Source organism: Rhineura floridana, chromosome 3 (assembly GCF_030035675.1).
Source record: "Rhineura floridana isolate rRhiFlo1 chromosome 3, rRhiFlo1.hap2, whole genome shotgun sequence".
Taxonomy (NCBI): Eukaryota; Metazoa; Chordata; class Lepidosauria; order Squamata; family Rhineuridae; genus Rhineura; species Rhineura floridana.
Genome location: NC_084482.1, coordinates 80,615,345 through 80,637,245, shown reverse-complemented (window position 1 = coordinate 80,637,245; position 21,901 = coordinate 80,615,345). Strand labels below are relative to the sequence as shown.

At 39.2% G+C, this 21,901-nt stretch overlaps 1 long non-coding RNA gene across 1 annotated transcript in view; it reads right to left on the bottom strand.

The window, feature by feature from the left end:
- Positions 1-11,324: 11,324 nt before the first annotated feature.
- The window catches only part of LOC133382200 (uncharacterized), a 34,594-nt gene continuing 24,017 nt past the window's right edge, over positions 11,325-21,901 (bottom strand). Inside the window, exon 3 of the long non-coding RNA XR_009761840.1 lies at positions 11,325-11,441. This is a non-coding gene — a long non-coding RNA (uncharacterized LOC133382200). The remainder of the gene's footprint in view (positions 11,442-21,901) is intronic.

Here is a 21,901-nt window from a genome sequence, read left to right as displayed (position 1 = left end):
CTGGAACATGGGGGTGGCAAGTTCACACACTCAGGTTCCCAAGAGCACATGTCATAACAGGTGTCAGCAGTATGCTGACAATACCCAGCTCTATTTCTCTGTAACATCTGAATCAGGAGAGGCCGTGCAAGCTCTGGACCGGTGCCTGGACTCGGTGGTGAGCTGGATGAGGACCAATAAACTGAGTCTGAATTCTAGCAAGATGGAGGCACTGTGGGTTGGTGGTTCCTGAGTTCAGATGATTGGTCAGTTGCCTGCTTTGGATGGGGTCGTACTCCCTCTGAAAAAGCAGGTTCATAGTCTGGGGGTGCTCCTGGATCCATCTTGGTTGCTAGAGGCCCAGGTGACCTCTGTGGCTAGGAGTGCCTTTTACCAGCTTCAGCTGATAAGACAGCTGTGGCTGTTTCTGGACCGGGATAGCCTGACCACTGTTGTCCATGCACTGGTAACCTCCAGGCTGGATTACTGTAATGCGTTCTATGTGGGGCTGTCCTTGAGGTTGGTCAGGAAATTGCAGCTGGTGCAAAATGTGGCAGTGAGACTGCTCACTGGGGCAGGCCATTGCCAACATGTCACCCTGCTGCTGAAGAAATTGCACTGGCTGCCCATTTGCTACTGGGCCAAGTTCAAGATTCTAGTTCTGGTGTACAAAGCCCTATACAGCTTGGGACCAGCACACCTGAAAGACCGTCTTACCCCTTATATACCTAGTCGATCACTGCGTTCTGCAAGTGAGGGCCTCCTGCCGATATCATCTTATCAGGAGGTCCGTTCTGCACAACATAGGATATTGACCTTTATTGTGGTGGCACCTACCCTGTGAAATTCCTTCCCCTTAAATATTAGGCAGGCGCCATCTCTGTTATCTTTTTGGTGCCTATTGAAGACTTTCCTCTTTCAACGAGACTTTTAAGTTAAGACCTATCCCAGTCTGCGTCTGTGTTGGAATTGCTTTTAATATGTTTTTTTAAAACCTTTTTTCTAAACAGTATGTTGCCATAAGTTATAGTTGACTTGGAGGCACATAACAACAACAACAAGGTCTGTTTTTATGATGTTTTAAATTGTTTTTACTGCTTTTGTTTGCTGCCATATGCTTCTGCTGGGAGGAAGGGTGGGATATAAATTAAATAATAAAATAGATAAATAAATAAATCTCTCATAAAAAAGAAAAGAATTTTGACAACTAATATTTTGTGAATATCTAGACTAAAATATAATTAATTCTCTTTTCCTTGATATATCACCATTGCCTCTAACCCCCCTACCTCCCCAATTTTCCCCCTTACAACATTTACCATAAGAAACAATTGCCTACTAACTAAATAATGTTGCGTCTGGCCAATGCAAGCCTGTGAATCTGCTGAGATTGCACCCACACCAGCCGGTCTGAGACTCTGGCTTTTACCCAGTGTGTTATCACAATGTGTCCAGCGGGAGGGAACGTCTAACATATATAATATAACAATTTAATTTATAACACTTTAACAATAACATTTCTTGCTACTTTTTACCTCCCCCCTGTAGACTTCTCCCTGAAATTCAGGAATGAAAAGAGAAAGAACCGTGTCCCCAACGTATAAGATTCAGATCCTAAGGTTTTTCTATGTTGCAGGTTTGTAGAGTTGATAATGCTTTTTGTGCTGTAGATGCTGACAATATTTGTCCATTCCGTAGGATGATCACACAAAAAGGAACGCCCCATCTATAGCGAATACCTGCCTTTTTTTACCAGTGCCATGATGTGACGAAGTTCCCTGCATTTTCTCAAGTTTCAGGACATAAGTCCTGAAGGACCATTATTGATTTTCCTTGAAACGGTAAGTCTTTAAGGGTTTTTTAATTTTTGTCAGGAGCTCTTCTTTTTTTACATACCATGCAAAGCATACTATTCTGTCTCACGGTGGAGCTGGGTCTTCAGGTTTTGTAACTAGTGCATGGTCAGCTCTTTTGAGGTCATCTGCTATTATTTCAAAGTCAGGGATAGTTGAGGCAAGACATCCCGCAATGAAAGATGCCATTGAAGGTGTGTGTTCTGCATTTTCTTTAATTCCATGAAATCTCAGGTTTGAATTTCCAGATCTTCCAGCCTGTTTTTAAGGTTTTTATTTTCATGTTTCAGAAATAATATGTCTTCTGAATTTGTTAGACCCATGTCCATTGCTTCTGAGGCCATGGCAGCGATTTCTCCCAGCCAGGAGTTCAATTTTCCAATTTATCATCTATAGGTCTTCCTTCTAACTTTTTCTCCAACATTCCTAGTTGTAATGCCAGTTCTTTCTTGAAGTTGGAGTTGCTTTGTCCCCTGTCTCCATGAGACTTTTGTGCCTATTTGGAGTGACTGGGCACCATGTTGTCCTCTAGAGGCGTTTTAGTTGAGTTAGAACTATCCAGCCCAATTGCACAAAAATATCCTTCCAATGCACCTTCTTGGGTCCTAAGGGAGGAAGATCATACCCTTGCAGCCATACACATCAATATTTGTGGATTTTAGTGGCTAGGCTTTAAGAATGGGGGCTTTTTCTCTCCAGGGGGCAGAGATGCTCAGAGATTCAGTGACCATCTTGTGGCTCATCCAGCCACGCCCCCTGAAGGGAAAGTGTTTTCTGAATGAATGTATTACACATTTCATGAACCAAAGACCTGTTTGAAACAATATTCCTATTATGGTGCTCAAATTATGTGAACAAAAATTGGATGGAGGAGGAGAGTATGATGTATCCATTGCCCACCCTATACCTGTCATCCACACTTTGGGGTACACAGTTATAGCAGGGAGCATGTTCTGTGTGCCCAGGCTTTTCCTTTGATGTGAAACTCTGATTCACCTATACAGAGCAGGTTCCCTGCTACAGTCATGCCTGCCCCGATGTGTGGAGGGTTAAGAATAACAGGGCCATGACGCAGGCACCCTCCACACAACTGTTTTTGCATGCTTTGTATGCCCAAATAGAGCTCATATTATAATATAAACAATAAATACTCATAACAGTTTAGAAAAATAATAACAGTGAAGTGACAAAAAGCAAAAAGAAGGATTTTATAAATGTATCATAAAAAAAGAGTAGGAAGAGAAAGCCGCAAGTAATCAGAAAGGAATTAAAAAGTTCATATATTCAGTAAAAAGTGGAAAATAGTAAGGCAAAGATATTCATAAGGGGAAATTCAAATTAAGTTATCAGCCATTAATAACAGTACAAAAAAGAAAAACATAAAAAGTATATGGAAATAATAAATCTGGGGGGAAAGTCGCTAATTCTTCCAAAGTAGGCTAAAATAAATATTTGAAACTGTGTTGTCAAAATATGATAGATAATATAAAACACTGTAGAAAATACTGAGTGAATTAGGTTGGCTTATGCTCAAATTAGATGTGATGCTAAATGTGCTATTAGAAACTACTTCTGGGTTTTAAAATATATGTAGGGAGACCCAATTTTTGTCAGGAGTACAGTATGTTGCTCCCCACCCCCAAGACTTGTAGCACCACAGGGAACAGTTTTCACTGCAGTTGTGACTGGAGAAGGGCTAAACACTGCATCCCATGACCTACAGATTCTGGCCTCCTTGCATTGGCTGCCTGTATGTTTCCAAGCTCAATTCAAGGTGCTGGTTTTAACCTATAAATCCTTACACGGCTTGGGATCACAATACCTGATGGAACACCTCTCCTGACACGAACCCACCCGTACACTACTCTCAACATCAAAGGTCCTCCTCCAGGTGCCTACTCCGAGGGAAGCTGGGAGTTTGGCAACAATGGAGAGGGCCTTCTCAGAGGTGGCCCCCAAATTATGGAATGATCTTCCTGATGAGGTGAGCCTGGCGCTGTTATCTTTTTGATGCCAGGTCAAGACTTTCCTCTTCTGCCAGGCATTTCAGCATGTGTTTTTAAATTGCTTTTTTTAAAAAAAAAAATTAAATTCGTATATTTGTTTTTAATGTTTTTAATTGTTGTAAACCACCCAGAGAGCTTCAGCTAGGGGGCGGAATATAAATGAAATAAATGCAATGCAATGCAATGCAATACAGTATCAGCCACCATTCCCTACAACAGGAGTCATTGTCAGCCATTTTCCTTTTTCACTTAAACTTACCGGAAAGCTGCACATTTCCCAAGGCTTCAGGTTCCTGGAACACTGATTTGGCAGCATTCTCAGACATAATGAAGGTTCTAGCACCAGCAATCCTCATAATGAGTTTGCCACTCCTGTTGCCACTTCCACTGCCAAATAAGTTTTGAGAAAAGGCAGGAAGTGGGGTCTTTCAAGCAAGGAAGGGATGCTAGGGTCTAATTGTGCTCCTGATAATGTTGCCAGGAACATGGTGGGCCCAAAACTTCAGAATGAACTTGAAAATAATACTTTTTTTCTGACGGGGGATACTTTGTTTTAGCTGAATCATTTGGAACCAAGATGGATTAAGCAGTTGCCCATATTAATTAAAAAAGGATATGGACTTGGTACAGCTTCAACATAATTTATATAGTACAGTACTTCATGCAATTGTCTACTGTGATAATTCTGTCCAAATACAACAGATGAGAGTGCTGGAAAAAGATAACAAATCTGACTTTATCCAACACAAAAGTCAAATGGTATATGTGAACAAGACAACAATTCCACAACTTGTTAGAAGTTAATAAACAAGGCAGTGTAAATAGAGATGGCGATTTACTGAGTATCAAAATGACATCTGTCATAAATATAAGAAGTGGAAAACATATAAAGTGGGTAAAGATCTTGTCACTGCTGTAGATTATCATAAATTTTGTGTAGAAACAATGGCTAACAGCTGCAGAAGTGGCCTTTTCTTTCTTCATTTGCCTAGTATAAAAGTTAGCCTCTGTTGCCTTTTAAAGAGGGATGTGATATTTTTAAAAAGCACAAACTAATGTTACCTTATTAAAATCTGATCTACATTGAATTACCATAAATATGAGCAGATAAGCCATATGCTACTGCATCTGCTGTTATGTATGAATAAAGAGACTGTCCCCTGTAGGGCTTGCAAATTAATACACACTAAAATATCTGCAATGTATGTGATATTTCTGAATGGTACTATTTGTAGGTAGACAGTGATGAAATTATTGCTTTTCTGCCACATGTCACTTTTGCCTGTCATGTCACTGAGCTATGATTACAACTGACTGTACTAATATTTAGTAATTGTATGTCGACTTTCAAACTTCCTTATGTAGGTGAGAAACAACATGAACATGACCTTTACACATCAAAATTGTGTTACAAAAATCATTTCAGTGTTTAGCACGTTTCATAACATTCGGAGTTATGAATCACACTTCCCTTGTTTCATTTTCAGATAGAACTGAAACAAGTTTTTTGTCCAAAATCTGTTTCAATGTAGCAAATAATTTTCCAAAATCATGTAAATATTTGTGTTTTGAATAATTGTAATATGCAGTCAGAGCCCTGCATTCACATTTATCAATTTACTCAACTGTAATTTTAAGGTTTGTGTAAAGTTAGCCTTATAAATGGGAGTATTTAATAATAACCACCATATTGTGTATGCATCTGGGGTTACCTTTGAGAAACATTCATGCAATCTGTGAACCTGTTATTTTGTAGTATTTAAATAAATAACAACAAGACCACTTCAAGTTGAACTGGATCACATGGATGAGAAATCTCCAAAAAGTTCAATGGAATGTGACTGCACTAATCAGTTTGTGCTCTCAATGCTGGAGGCTAACTATTCATTGAAGAATACCTCACCACCACCACCACCATGACTTGAAGCCTTGCATCTAAGTTCAGGGGCCAAATGATTGGAGCATTAAGACCCTGGCAACAAAGGAACCAAATGACTAGGATGTATGGTTCTAACACAGATACAGTCATACCTATACCTGTTTTCACCAGGCCAGAATTTCTATATTGGTAGAAGAAAGCAAAACTGACTCATATTGATCCCAATAAAGTAGCCAACACTGAGGTTCTGATGCCTCAGATTTTTTGACCTACAACAACAAATCAATATGCACTTACCTGGGAGTAAATCTAATTGAACTCAGGGGAGCTTACATCTGAATAGGCATGCATAGTATTGCACAGTAAATCTGTTATAACTTAGAACTGCTATTGGGAAAGCTACATTTCCCAGGATGCTGCACAATGGATAGCTACCACACCAGTTTCTATACACATCAAGAGAGGGAGGGAGGAAAGGAATGCAGGAGTGGCCTACTTGCTGCCACCACAGCCTTCAAAGCAGCCGCAGCAGGCAGTTGAGGACAGGAGTGAGAGACAGATAAGTGGGTGACTGAGTGCATAACTTTGGTTGGAAGAGAGTAGCTCTTCAGCTCATATTACTGCCCAAGCTAGAAAAGAGCAATGGAATCAATAATAGCTTTATCAGTTTGAAGGAGAACATTGAGGTGAGGTTTGTATTCTGAGCCAAGGAACTACAAACCTCTCTAATGATAATAGCATGATTGCCACACATCCAAACAATCAGATTTCCTTCTTGCTCAATGAGAACAGCAGTCTGTTGCAAAAGGCTAAATCTGAAATATGTTCTGTCACAATATTGGACCAATACTTATTCAGGACAGAGACATGACTTTATGATGGCTATGAAGTTCTGTCTAGGGATGATGGGAGGTTCCAACATTTCCCAAGGATGTATCCACAATATCTTATTTACTTAATAGTAATCCTTTTGGCTGTTTAAACATTAACAATTACTCTGCTGTATAAATTTTGACATATGATCATTTTCTTGGTGTTAGCTGCCTTGGACATCTAAGAAGTCAAACAGAAAAACAGGATATAGGTATTCTAAAATAAATAAATAATCAGAAATACCTCTCTGCTCCTATCATACTCAAAATATCACTACAATAATGTTCTATATCACAGTAATCATCTATATGAGGGATAGCCAACATGGTACCCTTCAGATGCTACTGGACTCCAACTGCCATTGGTCTGAGCTACAAGCATGGCCAATGGTCAGGAATGATGAAACAACGACATCTGAAAGGTACCACATTGGCTACTACTGATCTATATAAAAGTGAGTAACCTGGTCATGCTGGCATTCTGGTGCCATGCATCCTCCTACCTTGCAGGGGAGTTGATATGCTCATAGCCAAAGAATCTCAAAACTACAGAACTACCAAACAGTACATCCACTTAACAGAAGGGAATTGAATGATCACTTACAAAGAACTTTGGGATAAAGTAGCTATTCCATTTGGTGGTTTTCATTAAAAAGTATTAGCTGATTATATGCTTTTGTAAGCATATTTTCCAAAATGAATTCAGTTTATTTCATTTCTACCTCAAACTAAGAATTCTTGAGGAATCAGTATGTCACCAGTTTTTTCAAACTTTATGAGTCCACACTGTACAGAAAAAATAGTGAAATAGACTTTTCCACAGGAGCATCTTTTCCACAAGTTTATGTGCCATTTTGAATTCTAAGATGTGGTTTTCCAATCTCTGCACTCAAGACTGAATATGCATATAAAAATGTAACAACAATGAGTAAGAATCAACATTGTGCCAGCAGACATGGCAGGACTTGTCTTTCCTCTCTGCAGCTCCCTGGGTCCACTCAGTCTGCTCCAGAAGGTCCCCCAAACACCCCAAGTAGAGTTTTGGGGGCATGAGAGGCGGCCACAGGAGGGAAGAAAGGAAGGGTAAGCCTTGTCCGTGCAAGTGGGACACCACTGTTGGGTATCACTGTGTGTATTTGGAGAAGTATATTTCCAGCCCTTAAGTAAGACTGGCAATGAGCTGGTCAAAACTGTAGAGAAAAGAGACAACAATGCTGGCCAGGCAGGTAGAACAAGTGGGAAATGGAGAAAATGATCCAAGAGACTTAAAGGTGATGTTGAAAAAAGAAGTAGGAGGGGAGATGTAAGATAAGCCAAATGGAAGCCAAATTAGTAATGGAAGCCAAATTAGTAATTAGGATACAAAAAAATGAAAATATGTATGTATGAAGATGTGTTAATAACAGTACAAGGTTTTTACAAATAATATACAAATAGCTATGATTTATTATACAGCCACAAAGGTGGCTGTATGCTACAGCCATCATGGATTTTTCACATTCTGCAATGTTAAATTAAAAATACCCCCATGCCATTCTGATGCTTCCCATAAGCTCATTTCAAAACACAACCTTACAAATCTTATAGTCCTGAACTCAGAAATACTTGCTTAACAACCCTCTCAATTTTCATGGTGATACACACAACAGTCAGAGAAAATCAAGTGTTCAAAGTGTAAAAAGAGAGAGAGAAAAAACCAAACTCCTGTTGGACTTTTTTCTGTCAGAGTTCTCATAATTGGTTAACATTAATAAAAAATCAGCCATGTTCACAGAGTACCTGGAATCTTACTACTGACCCTGCCCCATACTCTGACCTTCATCGTCTGCAGTTTAAAAAATGCCTGGATGATTTTTAATTAATTTAAGAAATTCAGCATTGGAATCAATGATAAGGACAATGAGGCATGTTCAGTAAGAACCAGCTGTCAAATTCTTACAAGCTACACAGGAAGTGGATTGGACTGTGAAAGACCAACCCAAATTGTGCTTGCATTTTTACAAATTTGTAGGGCAGTACAATATCGCAGAGAGGAGGTCAATTCTCCTGCTCCCTTGGTGCATTCACAATAACTGCCCAATTTCCCTGCTTTTTAAAGTTTGATAGCAATATCTGTTGGCTATAGGTACGTTCTTAAACCACAAAGGTTTTTTGCCTATTTGTGAATCATATGTAATTTAGCGGCTTGCTACCTGGATAGTTCATAACAATCTGCATTATTGAACTCCAAGGAAATTTCCATTGGAAACAGTGAAACAGATGGAATGGGAAAAAATGATCAGACCATCCTTACTCTCAATATAATAATACGTAAAGATTGTGTACTTTATCAGGTATCAGCATAATCTCTACTGGCCTTCTTGTCATTAAGTAGTGATAAGTAAATTATAGACCATTGACTGTTCTGAGCTGTATCTGCATATAATTAATAGAAACGTATTTAATAAATCATATCCTCTGTCAGCTGTTTGGTTTTTTTAAAAAAACACTAAAGGACTATGAAATGAAACATACTAAACATATGTATCCTAATAAATAAAAGTACAGAATTTTCCTCATGAGAGTTATTTATACAGCATTGCAATAAAGTCATTATCAAGAGACTACAACAAAAGCTTAGTACAGCCATACAATGTAGTCCTGTTCACAAAAGCACAGACACTCCTTGTCTTCATTCTAGATATTTACAATACCCATATTAATGGCTAGTATTCATGTTTTCTAAATAAATGATCAATAAGGGAACAGCAGAATGAAAATAAATCACATATAAGATCTGAAGCCTTCTCAAGTTTATTATTTCTCAATTATATTCAGGAAAAAATATTTCTCTCCATGATATGTGTATATGAGTGAGTGTGTCAAGAATGAGATTTTATACTCATTTATAGCATTTTAGTGTGAATTTCTCCTAATATACACGTTGTATAAAAACATTCCCATAATATAGTGCATTGTTGAATGTTATTTTCACTACTGTATGCATTCTAATGCACACTTTCCCCTAATATATGTACATGTACATGTTATTTGTTTGGATAACTACACTGCAAGAAGTGCACATTTTGAAGGATTAACATCTTGGTTTACATATTTGTTTGAGAAGTGTGAATTAAAATGCAAACAAACTTGAATTTCTCCCCATCTCTAGTTATATAGACAGGATTGTATATGTGGCCATAACCCTTTAAATAGCAATATCTGTATTGGTCCTGTAGGGGCAGATATCTCCGGAAGAATCTAGATGTAATTGAGGAGACTTAGAATAGCATGTGCATGGTCTATGTCCCATAATTCTTGCCCCAAACCCCTGAATTACTGGGGTGCTTATTGCTGGCACACTGTTATTGCATAGTATTGGAAACTGGAGAGCTTAAAGCACAGGTTTTCTGGCATTAGCTATAATAAGCTAAGGAATAAGTTTTTCACTCTGCCTATGTTCAAAACAGAGCTTGAGAAAAGTTGTTCAGAATAACCAAAACAATGAGTCTGTCTCATATTCCTGCTTCCCCAGGTAGGCTTATGTATGGCTGTCCCAAGCTCAGAAGGGACAGTGAGCATAATTGTTTTGCAAATGTTCTCACCTTGCTTATGTAAACAAAAGTCAGAGAAAGTCAAAATAAAGCAGTTGTGCCCATGAGCAAAACCTGGGAATAAATGTCACAGCTGTATTTCCAAGGCCAGATTGTAGCAGATTCAGGGTCATGAGAATTAAACAAAGGCCACCTGTGTAAGACCCCAGCAACCTGGATGCTGGGAAGATAATAATCTAATAGGTATAAGGTGCCCTCTCCCAGAGGGTCTTTTGGGTATAAAAATAGGACCCTTGATCTGGGCAGATAAGGGCTGAAAAAGCCTCAAAGCACCATCAAGGGAGAACCAAGCCTCAAGGGGTCTTGAAAGCAGAGTATCAAGCAATAATCCTCGCTGGGCTGTTTCGTAAGGCTTCCAGCCCTGTGAGGAAGAAATGTAAGATAAGGGCAAAGGTAGAGGGAGAAAGCCATCAGTTTTGTTTTAGTGTTTTATTGCCTCGCAAATGCCAATACCATTTAGCTTTGCTTTAATAAACCATTTAACTTCATTGCCAGAGTGTTCATTGCTTTTTGAAATCTCAAATTAATTTGTCTCTTGCCAGCCAGAGCTAGGCATTTGGCAATACAGGTCCCAAGCCATTTAGGGCTTTAAAGGTTAAGGCCAGTACTGTGAATTGGGCCCAGAATGTATACAGAGCATGAGTAATGCCTCTGACAGACTATTCTTATATCCCTCTCGGCATATTTAACCATCACAGTTTTCAATAAATCTATGGTTGACTTCCAACGAAGGTTGACACATGTTGTAGTTATGTGCATGCCAGTGCTATATACTGAATGTAACTCCACATTCTTACGCTCTGCAGTCAGTCCTCAAAATGACTTTATGGTAATAAGCAATCTCCACTGAACTGAGGACATAGCATCAACATGCACATAACCATTTAACCACATAGACTAGTATAGCTGAAAATCTATACCAATGAACTGAAAGCTGTGGTCATAAAGCACATGTCAAAGTTGCTCATTTTATGGCTGCAGCATGTGCAAATGGTTCTTCAGATAAAATACCACACACACAATGTTCATAATACCTCCAGTGCAGTGCTTTTCAATGGAGTCAGCACAAACAATCAGTCTGTAGTCACAATTCACATGGGAATCAAATGCAGAGAAATAATATGGTGTAGTGCATGTCTGAAATAGGCTCGAGAAGTCTTTGGAAATGGAAGAGAAAACATGTTGCCCCTCGCAATTCAGGGAAGAAGAAAATCCTTATGCATGTGGAAGTTACATATTGGTGTCACGTTGTTCCTAGCCTAAAAACAGGGGGATTGAATAATATATATGCTTAGTGAAAAAAGGTCTGAAATGTTAGGGATGATCAAACTTTTGCAGAAATAGGCCCATAACAGCTGACAAGACTGTGTGTTGGCTGAGGCCTGCTCATCATCTTGTATACGCATTAAAAACAAACTAACCTAGGGGCTTCACCTTTGTATGCTTTAAATACCAATCCCAACCCCCAGTCTCCCCCACTCCTCCAGGCAATCTTGCCAACCCCCCTTGCAATACCCCACAGTGCCTCCAGGCATTGGCATTGAGAAGCCAATAATATGTGTACTAATAACATGTAAATATACAACAGAGTTGGGCCAAAATGTTTTCCCAATGTCTTACTTGGCTTTTCAGAACAGATTTTACAAAAGCGAAAGGCAAATGCCATTTCCAAAAATAATCAAATACAAAATCACTTGTAGTTATTGAAACGACTTCTTGCCCATCTGCAAAGCTATGTCTGTTATCAAAGTACGTTGTGGTGCTCCCTTAAATGCTGAACTATTTAACAATGCAATTTACCAGGCCTTTAGAATTCTCCCTGAGCAGATGTGTTTTCCCAACTGTAAGTATCACTGATAGATACAATATACTTGCCGTTATGAATAAGATAAAAAGCAGCTGCTCTGAAAGTATTCATTTTCCAAATATATACCGTTCAGCCCACTGATGATAATTAACTGCTAAAAGGGAATGTGGTGAGCAGATCTCAAGATAAATTGCTTTGGCTGATCATTAATTTACAACAGCCCTTTCCAAACTCCAGAAGTAGCTACAAGAGTCATATAACAAGGAAGCGTAAATATTCTGATCTAAACAACAGCAGCAGGTTAAACATCTCCACAGGGCTAAGTTAACCGAATTGAAATGTCTGATCTCAATTGCCTGTTGCCATATTATGCTTTTCACTGGCTGGCATGAGCAAACTTCTCTCCCTGACAAAAGACAAAACATTTCTGCCAGCTGAGGTGACATTGTGCTCATTCAATAATGATACAAGGCCCAGAGGTCCTCCAGCAAGACAGAAAACAAAGAAAACCCTCATTAGCTAACTGCAGAAGAATGAAGGTCAGCCCACAGAGAGAATTTCATGCTTACATGTCAGTTGGAACATTTGTTCTTCATTAATTATTTAAACCTAAGCTGGGATATCATCTCATAGCATTTTAATATGCTGTCCTCTGTCAGAAATCTTTCTTGGCTGTTGTTTTCTTTGTACTCTACTTAAGAGGCCATTTCTAGAAGCACTTGACTCCACATCATTGGGTGCTAATAATGTTTTAGGATTGTTACATGATTCGATCTAATATGGGCAATAACAGTTTGAAATTTCAAGATAGGATATACAGCTGCAGTCCTCTTTTCTAGGAGCTCATTACATGGTTACATTAAAAAACACCCCTACCATTCAGGGTTATGTTTCCATTACTACAAAGTACTAGTTGGGGTAGAGAATTTTTTAAAGTTCACACTTAGAGTGAATCTGGTATGCCATTCTCCACTCCTGCACAACCAACAGAATTATGCTATAAATTGTATAAATAAATGCACTGTTACATCTTGCCAGCCAACCTGATCTTATTCAAGATAGTGTACTATTTCATTTTTGAATAGTAGTGGTATAGAACTACTAGTGTGTGTGTGTGTGTGTTATGTGCCTTCGAGTCAATTATGACATACGGTGACCTGAATCAGTGCCCTCCAATAGCATCTGTTGTAAACCACCCTGTTCAGATCTTGTAAGTTCAGGTCTGTGGCTTCCTTTATAGAGTAAATCCATCTTTTGTTTGATCTTCCTCTTTTTCTACTCTCTTCTGTTTCTCCCAGCGTTATTGTCTTTTCTAGTGAATCATGTCTTCTCATGATGTGTCCAAAGTATGATCACCGCAGTTTCATCATATTAGCTTCTAGTGATAGTTCTGGTTTAATTTGTTCTGACACCCAATTATTTGTCTTTTTTGCAGTCCATGGTATCCGCAAAACTCTCCTCCAACAGCACATTTCAAATGAGTTGATTCTTCTCTTATCCACTTTTTTCACTGTCCAACTTTCACATCCGTACATAGAGATTGGGAATACCATGGTCTGAATGATCCTGACTTTGGTGTTTAGTAATACATCTTTGCATTTGAGCACCTTTTCTAGTTCTCTCACAGCTGCCCTCCCCAGTCCTAGCCGCCTTCTGATTTCTTGACTATTGTCTCCCTTTTGGTTAATGACTGTGCCAAGATATTGATAATCCTTGACAAGTTCAATGTTCTCATTGTCAACGTTAAAGTTACGTAAATCTGTTGTCATTACTTTAGTCTGTTTGATGTTCAGGTGTAGTCCTGCTTTTGTACTTTCCTCGTTAATGTTCAACAGCATTTGTTTCAGATCATCACTAGTTTCTGCTAGTAGTATGGTATCGTCTGCATATCTTAAATTATTGATATTTCTCCCTCCAATTTTCACACCTCCCTCATCTTGATCCAAACTCACTATCTGTATGATATGTTCTGCATATTGTTGTTGTTGTTATATCCCTGCAAGTCAATTACAAATTATGGCAACACTATGAATCAGCGACCTTCAATAGCATCTATTATAAACCACCCTGGTCAGATCTTGTAAACAAACAGGGTGATAAAATACACCCCTGTCTCACTCCCTTCCCAATGGGGAACCAGTTGGTTTCTCTATATTTGGTCATTACAGTAACCTCTTGTCCAGAGTATAGGTTGTGCATCAGAACAATTAGATGCTATGGCACCCCCATTTCTTTTAAAGCATTCCATACTTTTTCATGATCTACACAATCAAAGGCTTCGCTGTAATCTATAAAGCACAGGGCGACTTTCTTTTGAAATTCCTTGGTCCATTTCATTATCCAACATATGTTTGCAATATGATCTCTGGTACCTTTTCTCTTTCTAAATCCAGCTTGGACATCTGGCATTTTTCACTCTATATATGGTAAGAGCCTTTGTTGTAGAATCTTGAGCATTACTTTACTTGCATGGGATATTAAGGCAATCGTTCCATAATTACTGCATTCCCTGGGATCCCCTTTCTTTGGAATTGGGATGTATATTGAACACTTCCAGTCTGTGGGCCATTTTTTTCTTTTCATATTTGTTAATTTTTTGTTAAAATTTGGACAGATCCATTCTCTGTAGCTTGTATCAACTCTATTGGTATGCCACCTATTCTTGGTGATTTGTTTCTTCCAAGTATTTTAAGAGCAGCTTCCACCTCACATTCTAAAATTTCTGGTTCTTCTTTATATGGTTCCTCCATGAATGAATATGAATCTTTTATATAGTTCTTCAGTGTATTGCTTCCATCTTCCTTTTATATTATCTCTGTTAGTCAATGTGTTCCCATGGTGATTATTACCACAGTCTGCTCCTGGTCTTGTTTTTGCAAAAAGTATGGAATTTCTCCGTCTTCTGCTTCTTTTATATAATGATTTGACTCCTATATTGACCATTTGATGATGTCCATGTGTACAGTCATTTTTTCGGTGTCTCAAAAAATGTGTTTTGAAGAAACAAATTATTGGCTTCACAGAATTCAATAAGTCTTTCTCCTGCTTCATTTCTATCTCCAAAGCCCCATTTCCCCAAAATTTCTAGTTCTTCTCTGTTCCCTACTTTTGCATTCCAGTCTCCCATGATTATCAGAGGATCCTGTTTTGGTGTGTGATCAGTTTCTTCCTGTACCTCTGCATAAAATCTCTCCATTTCTTTTTCTCCTGTGTTTGCCATTGGAGCACAGATTTGTATGATGGTTATGTTAATAGGTTTCCCGTGTGGTGTAGTGGTTAAGGTGTTGGAGACCAGGGTTCGAATCTCCACACAGCCATGAAGCTCACTGGGTGACCTTGGGTCAGTCACTGCCTCTCAGCCTCAGAGGAAGGCAATGGTAAAACCACCTCTGAATTCACTAATAGGCAAAAAAAAAATGTGGTTTAAGAACATACCTACAGCCCACAAATATTTCTATCCATCTTTAAAAAGTAGGGAAATTGAGCAGCTATAGTGAATGCACCAGGGGAGCAGGAGACCTGACCTCCTCTCTCAGATATTGGATTGCCCTACAAATTGGTCAAAATGCAAACACCATTTGGGTTGGTATTTCACAGTCCAATCCACTTCTTGTGTAGCTTGGACAAATTTGGTAACAGGTGCCTCTGAGCATATGGTGAGTGGTAGCAACACCTGCCATCTCCAAAGATGGACAATTACATTTTTGTATGTTTGTTGGTGTTCTTACTTTGCTTCATTCCTGTGTTACTATTGTTTCTACAGAGAATTATTTATTTATTATTTACTGATATAGATCAAATAATAAATAAATAAATTTGATTTAAATCCCACGCTTCCTCCCAGCAGGAGTCCAGGGCAGCAATCTAATCTAGAAAATTTTATTTCTCTCATTATTCATCCTAGAAAACTGTGTCAAATTTATTTTTTATTAATTTCAAAGCCTTTTTATTGGTCAGTGTCATATGAGAGTGAAGACAGCCTTTTGTATTTCAAATTGGAAGTTATGTTCTATTTCTATTTTGTGTGCATTAACAGTTGAATCTGAAACTGCAGTTTGATGTAAAATCAAATACTTAAGCAATGATTCTGTTGTTGTTGTTATGTGCCTCCAAATCAACTATAACTTATGGTAACCCTATGAATCAGTGGCCTCCAAGAGCATCTGTCATGAACCACCCTGTTCAGATCTTGTAAGTTCAGGTCTGTGGCTTCCTTTATGGAATCAATCCATCTCTTGTTTGGCCTTCCTCTTTTCCTACTCCTTTCTGTTTTTCCAAGCACTATTATATTTTCTAATGAATCATGTCTTCTCATGATGTATCCAGAGTATGACAACCTCAGTTTCATCATTTTAGCTTCTAGTGATAGTTCTGGTTTATTTGTCTTTTTTGCAGTCCGTGGCATCCGCAAAGCTCTTCTCCAACACCACATTTCAAATGAGTTTATTTTTCTCTTATCCACTTTTTTCACTGTCCAATTTTCACATCCGTACATAGAGATCGGAAATACGATGGTCTGAATGATCCTGACTTTAGTGTTCAGTGATACATCTTTACATTTGAGGACCTTTTCTAGTTCTCTCACAGCTGCCCTCCCCAGTCCTAGCCTTCTTCTGATTTCCTGACTATTGTCTCCCTTTTGGTTAATGACTGTGCCAAGATATTGATAATCCTTGACAAGTTCAATGTCCTCATTGTCAACTGTAAAGTTGCAAAAAACTTTTGTCATTACTTTAGTCTTTTTGATGTTCAGCTGTAGTCCCGCTTTTGTGCTTTCCTCTTTGACTTTCATCAGCATTTGTTTCAAATCATTACTGGTTTCTGCTAGTAGTATGGTATCGCCTGCATATCTTAAATTATTGATATTTCTTCCTCCAATTTTCACACCTCCTTCATCTTGGTCCAATCCTGATTTCTGTATGATATGTTCTGCATATAGATTAAATAAATAGGTTGATAAAATACATCCCTGTCTCACACCCTTTCAGATAGGGAACCAATCGGTTTCTCCATATTCTGTCCTTACAGTAGCCTCTTGTCCAGAGTATAGGTTGCGCATCAGGACAATCAGATGCTGTGGCATCCCCATTTCTTTTAAAGCATTCCATAGTTTTTCATGATCTACACAATCAAAGGCTTTACTGTGATCTATAAAGCACAGGGTGATTTTCTTCTGAAATTCCTTGCTCTGTTCCATTGTCCAACGTATGTTTGCGATATGATCTCTGGTACGTCTTCCCTTTCTAAATCCAGCTTGAATGTCTGGCATTTCTCACTCCATATATGGTAAGAGCCTTTGTTGTAGAATCTTGAGCATTACTTTACTTGCATGGGATATTAAGGCAATAGTTCGATAATTACTGCATTCCCTGGGATCCCCTTTCTTTGGAATTGGGATGTATATAGAATGCATCCAGTTTGTGGGCCATTCTTTAGTTTTACATATTTCTTGACAGATTTTAGTCAAAATTTGGACAGATTCAGTCTTAGTAGCTTGTAGCAACTCTATTGGTATGCCATCTATTCCTGGTGATTTGTTTCTTCCACGTATTTTAAGAGCAGCTTTCACCTCACATTCTAAAATTTCTGGTTCTTCATCATACGGTTCCTCCATGAATGAATCTGTCATCCTTGCATCTCTTTTATAGAGTTCTTCAGTGTATTGCTTCCATCTTCCTTTTATTTCATCTCTGTCAGTCAGTGTGTTCCCCTGTTGATTATCCAACATCCCTACTCTTGGTTTAAATTTCCCTTTCATTTCTCTAATCTTTTGGAACAGGGCTCTTGTTCTTCCCTTTTTGTTGTCCTCTTCTATTTCTATACAGTAACTATTGTAATAGTTCTCTTTGTCCCTACGTACTAGTCGCTGTATTGTTGCATTTAGGGTTCTGACTGTGTTTCTATCTCCTTTTGCTTTTGCTTTCCTTCTCTCTTTAACCATTTTAAGAGTTTCTGCAGTCATCCATTGAGGTCTTTCTCTCTTTTTAACTACAGGTATTGTCTTTTTGCATTCTTCCCTGATAACGTCTCTGACTTCATTCTATAGTTCTTCTGGTTCTCTGTCAACTAAGTTTAAAGCCTCAAACCTGTTCCTTATTGAACTTTATATGCTTCTGGGATGTTATTTAAATTGTATTTTGGCATTATGATTGCTTTGTTGTTCTTCTTTAGCTTTACTCTGATTTTCGATACAACCAGTTCATGATCTGTACCTCAGTCCGCTCCTGGTCTTGTTTTCTCATAAAGTATGGAACTTCTCTATTTTCTGCTACCAATTATATAGTCAATTTGATTCCTATATTGTCCATTTGTTGATGTCCACATGTACAGTCATCTTTTTGGTTGTTCAAAAAATGTGTTCGCAAGAAACAAATTATTGGCTTCACAGAATTCAATAAGTCTTTCTCCTGCTTCATTTCTGTCTCCTAGGCCCCATTTCCCCACAATTCCTAATTCTTCTTTGTTCCCTACTTTTGCATTCCAATCCCCCATGATTATCAGCACATCTTGTTTTGGTGTGTGATGAATTACTTCCTGTACTTATGCGTAAAATCTCTCCAATTCCTCATCTTCTGCGTTTGCCATCGGAGCATAGACTTGGATGATGGTTATGTTGATAGGTTTCCCGTTTAATCTCATTGATATCACTCGCTCAGACCTTGCGTTGTAACTCCTAATTGTTCTTGCTACATAACTTCTCACTATTAAAGCAACCCCATTTCTTCTTAATTTCTCATTTCCTGCATAAAATATTTTGTAGTTGCCTGATTGGAAATTTCCCATTCCTGTCCATTTTAGTTCACTCCCACCAAGTATTATAATGTTGATGCGTTCCATTTCTTGCTTGACAATTTTTAACTTTCCCTGGTTCATGCTTCTCACATTCCATGTTCCTATTGTGTGCGCCGTACAACTATAGACTCTCCTTTCGCATCTGTGTGCATCAGCCTCTGTGCTTCCTTTTGGCTTTGACCCAGCTGCGTCATTAGTCACAGCACTACTTGTCCTTGTCCTTTGTTCTTCCCCCGTAGCTCGGTGAGTGCCTTCTGACCTGGGGATCTCATCTTCCAGGGGAGGGCAGGTTTGATCATTTGCATGCTTATTTTCAATGTTATTTCCTCCCATGCAATCATGCTTAAGATAGGTAAAACTGTCCATGGGGAGGGGGAGGGAGGGGCAAAGGAAGGGGGAGGGAAGGGGCAAGAGAGAGGGTATAGGAGAGAGAAGAAGGGAGGGTGGGTTTGATCAGTTGCATACTTTTTGAGTTCAATGGGATTTATTTCTGCGCAATCATGTTTGAAAATGGAAATGAACTGCCTTCAAGTCGATCCTGACTTATGGCGACCCTATGAATAGGCTTTTCATGGTAAATGGTATTCAGAGGTGGTTTTACCATTACCTTCCTCTGAGGCTGAGAGGCAGTGACTGGCCCAAGGTCACCCAGTGAGCTGCATAGGCTGTGTGGGGATTCAAACCCTGGTCTACCAGGATTAAGTCCAACACGGACCTGGGGGAGGGGCAGGGAGGGGAGGAGGAGGGGAGGAGAGGAGATTGGATGGGTGGGCACTGGGCAGTGGGAAAGCCCCTTTTCTTTCCAAAATAAAACATTGTGAACAGTATCATTGATTTTCAGGGTTTCCCTCAACTTTTTATTCTACAGCAGGCACATGTAGCCTCCCACTCAAATTTAAACCAAAGTTATCCCTGGCCACATCCACACCAGCCCTTTATTTCACTTTAGACTGTCATGTCTTCTCCCAAAGAATCCTGGGAAGCATAGTTAGTGAAAGGTGCTGAGAGTTGCTAGGAGATGCCCTGTTCCCCTCATAGACCTTCAATCAGAGCTGCTGACTGTTAAACCACTCTGGCCACTGGAGGTCTGTCACGAGAATAGCAGTCTCCTGTCAGCACCCTTTGACAAACTACACTTCCCAGGATTCTCTGAGGGAAGCCATGACTTTCTCACGTGAAATCAAAGTCTGGTGTAGGTGTGGCCCCTTGATTAGGCAAGCCAAGCAGCTGTGAGTCTGGCTTTTAGAACACTGACAGTTGGTTCTTACTGAGCATGCCCCACATTATCATTCAGTTTAATGCACCATTTCTTAAATTAATTAAAAATTAGCCAGGCATTTTTTCACTTTGAAACTGCAGAAGATGAAGGTCAGAGTATGGGGCAAGGTTAGTATTAGGATTACAGGTCCTCTGTGAACATGGCTGATTTTTAATGAATTTCAATAGATTATGAGAACTCCGACAGAAAAAAGTCCAAAAGGGCTCTGGGGTTCTTCTCTCTCTCTTTAGACTTTGAACTCTCAATTCTTTCTGACTGTTTTGTTTATCGCCATTAAAATTGAGAGGGTTGTTAAGCAAGCATTTCTGAGTTCAGTACTATACGTTTTGTAAGGTTGTGTTTTGAAATGAGCTTATGGGAAGCATCAGAATGGCATGGGGGGTATTTTCAATTTAACATTGCAGAATGTGAGAAATCCACGCTGGCTATATACTCTTGTGGCTGTATAATCACTCGCTCAGACCTTGCATTATAGCTTCTAACTGCTTTTGTTAGCTCACTATTAGAGCAACCCCATTTCTTCTTAATTTATCATTTCCTGCATATTCCCACCCATTTTAATACACTCACACCAAGTATTGTTATGTTGATGCATTCCATTTCTTGCTTGACAATTTCTAACTTTCCCTGGTTCATCCTTCTCACATTCCATGTCCCTATTATGTATGTTATACAACTCCAGACTCTCCTTTCACATCTGTGCGCATCAGCCTCTGGGCTTACTTTCAGCTTTGACCCAGTTGCATCATTACTCACAGCGCTACTCATACTTGTCCGTTCTTCTTCCGGTAGCTTGATGTGCCATCTGACCTGGGGGTCTGATATTCTAGCACTATCTCATGTTGCACTGTGGATAGTCTATTCATAGGTTTTTCATAGTAAGAGGTATTCAGAGGTGGTTTACCATTGACTTCCTCCGAGTCTGGATACATCCTAGTCTGGTGTCTCAGCTTTGACTATTCCACCTTGGGTGACCCTGCTAGGACTCTAGCTTCTTGGTCTAGACTCCTGACGGCATTGCTCTCAGCTTCTTTGACACTCTCAAACCCCCTCACCATGTTAAGGTGTGCATCTGGGGGGGGGGATAGGGCATAGGCTACCAGAACAGAAAACCATCACAGCATCAAAAATAGTAATGCAGGTCTTCAGTGAAACTCTGTAGAAAATAACGCTGGTAGTTCTTAATACAAAGCTGAGATAGGCATTTCCATCTCAACCATTCTCTGCCATTTACCAAGATAAGAGTATTTAACACAAGCATTCTTGCTAGGATCCACTACATTCAGCTCCCAATGTGATATTTTTCCACAGATCTCATCTCCTTACATGGATCATGTTCAGAGGTGATTTCTAATGAGCAGAATAAACTGAAGGATATACGGCCCTTTTGTGGCAAAGTGGAGGAGACAAAGATGGAAAAAACCTGCAAAATTGCCAAGCCAACCTTAATGGATGACTTTCTCAGAAAGAGTGTCTACTCACTACAGTAGCTAAGATTCTGCTTCTATGGTGGAAAAATGCCTGCCAAAGCCTTTCTAGTTCAGTATTGTGGGATAATCTCCATTCGGTGAATAAGGTCAAAACTCCATGACAATATGGCACCCCTGTGAAATGTCTTAGAAAAATGAGAAAAGGGTAAGGGCGTATACACATTCCTGCCTTGTAGCAAAATTGTTTTACATACATTCTTCTCAATCCTCCTGGCCAAGTTCACAGGTTTTGTTTTTTAAGTGTAGTCTAGAAGTGAATATTGATTCAGAAAAGCACCCAGTATATTTTCTGAGCAACATTTGAAAGGAGGAACTATCCAACTTTTCAGCAGTCATGGCCTTGAGTTTGGT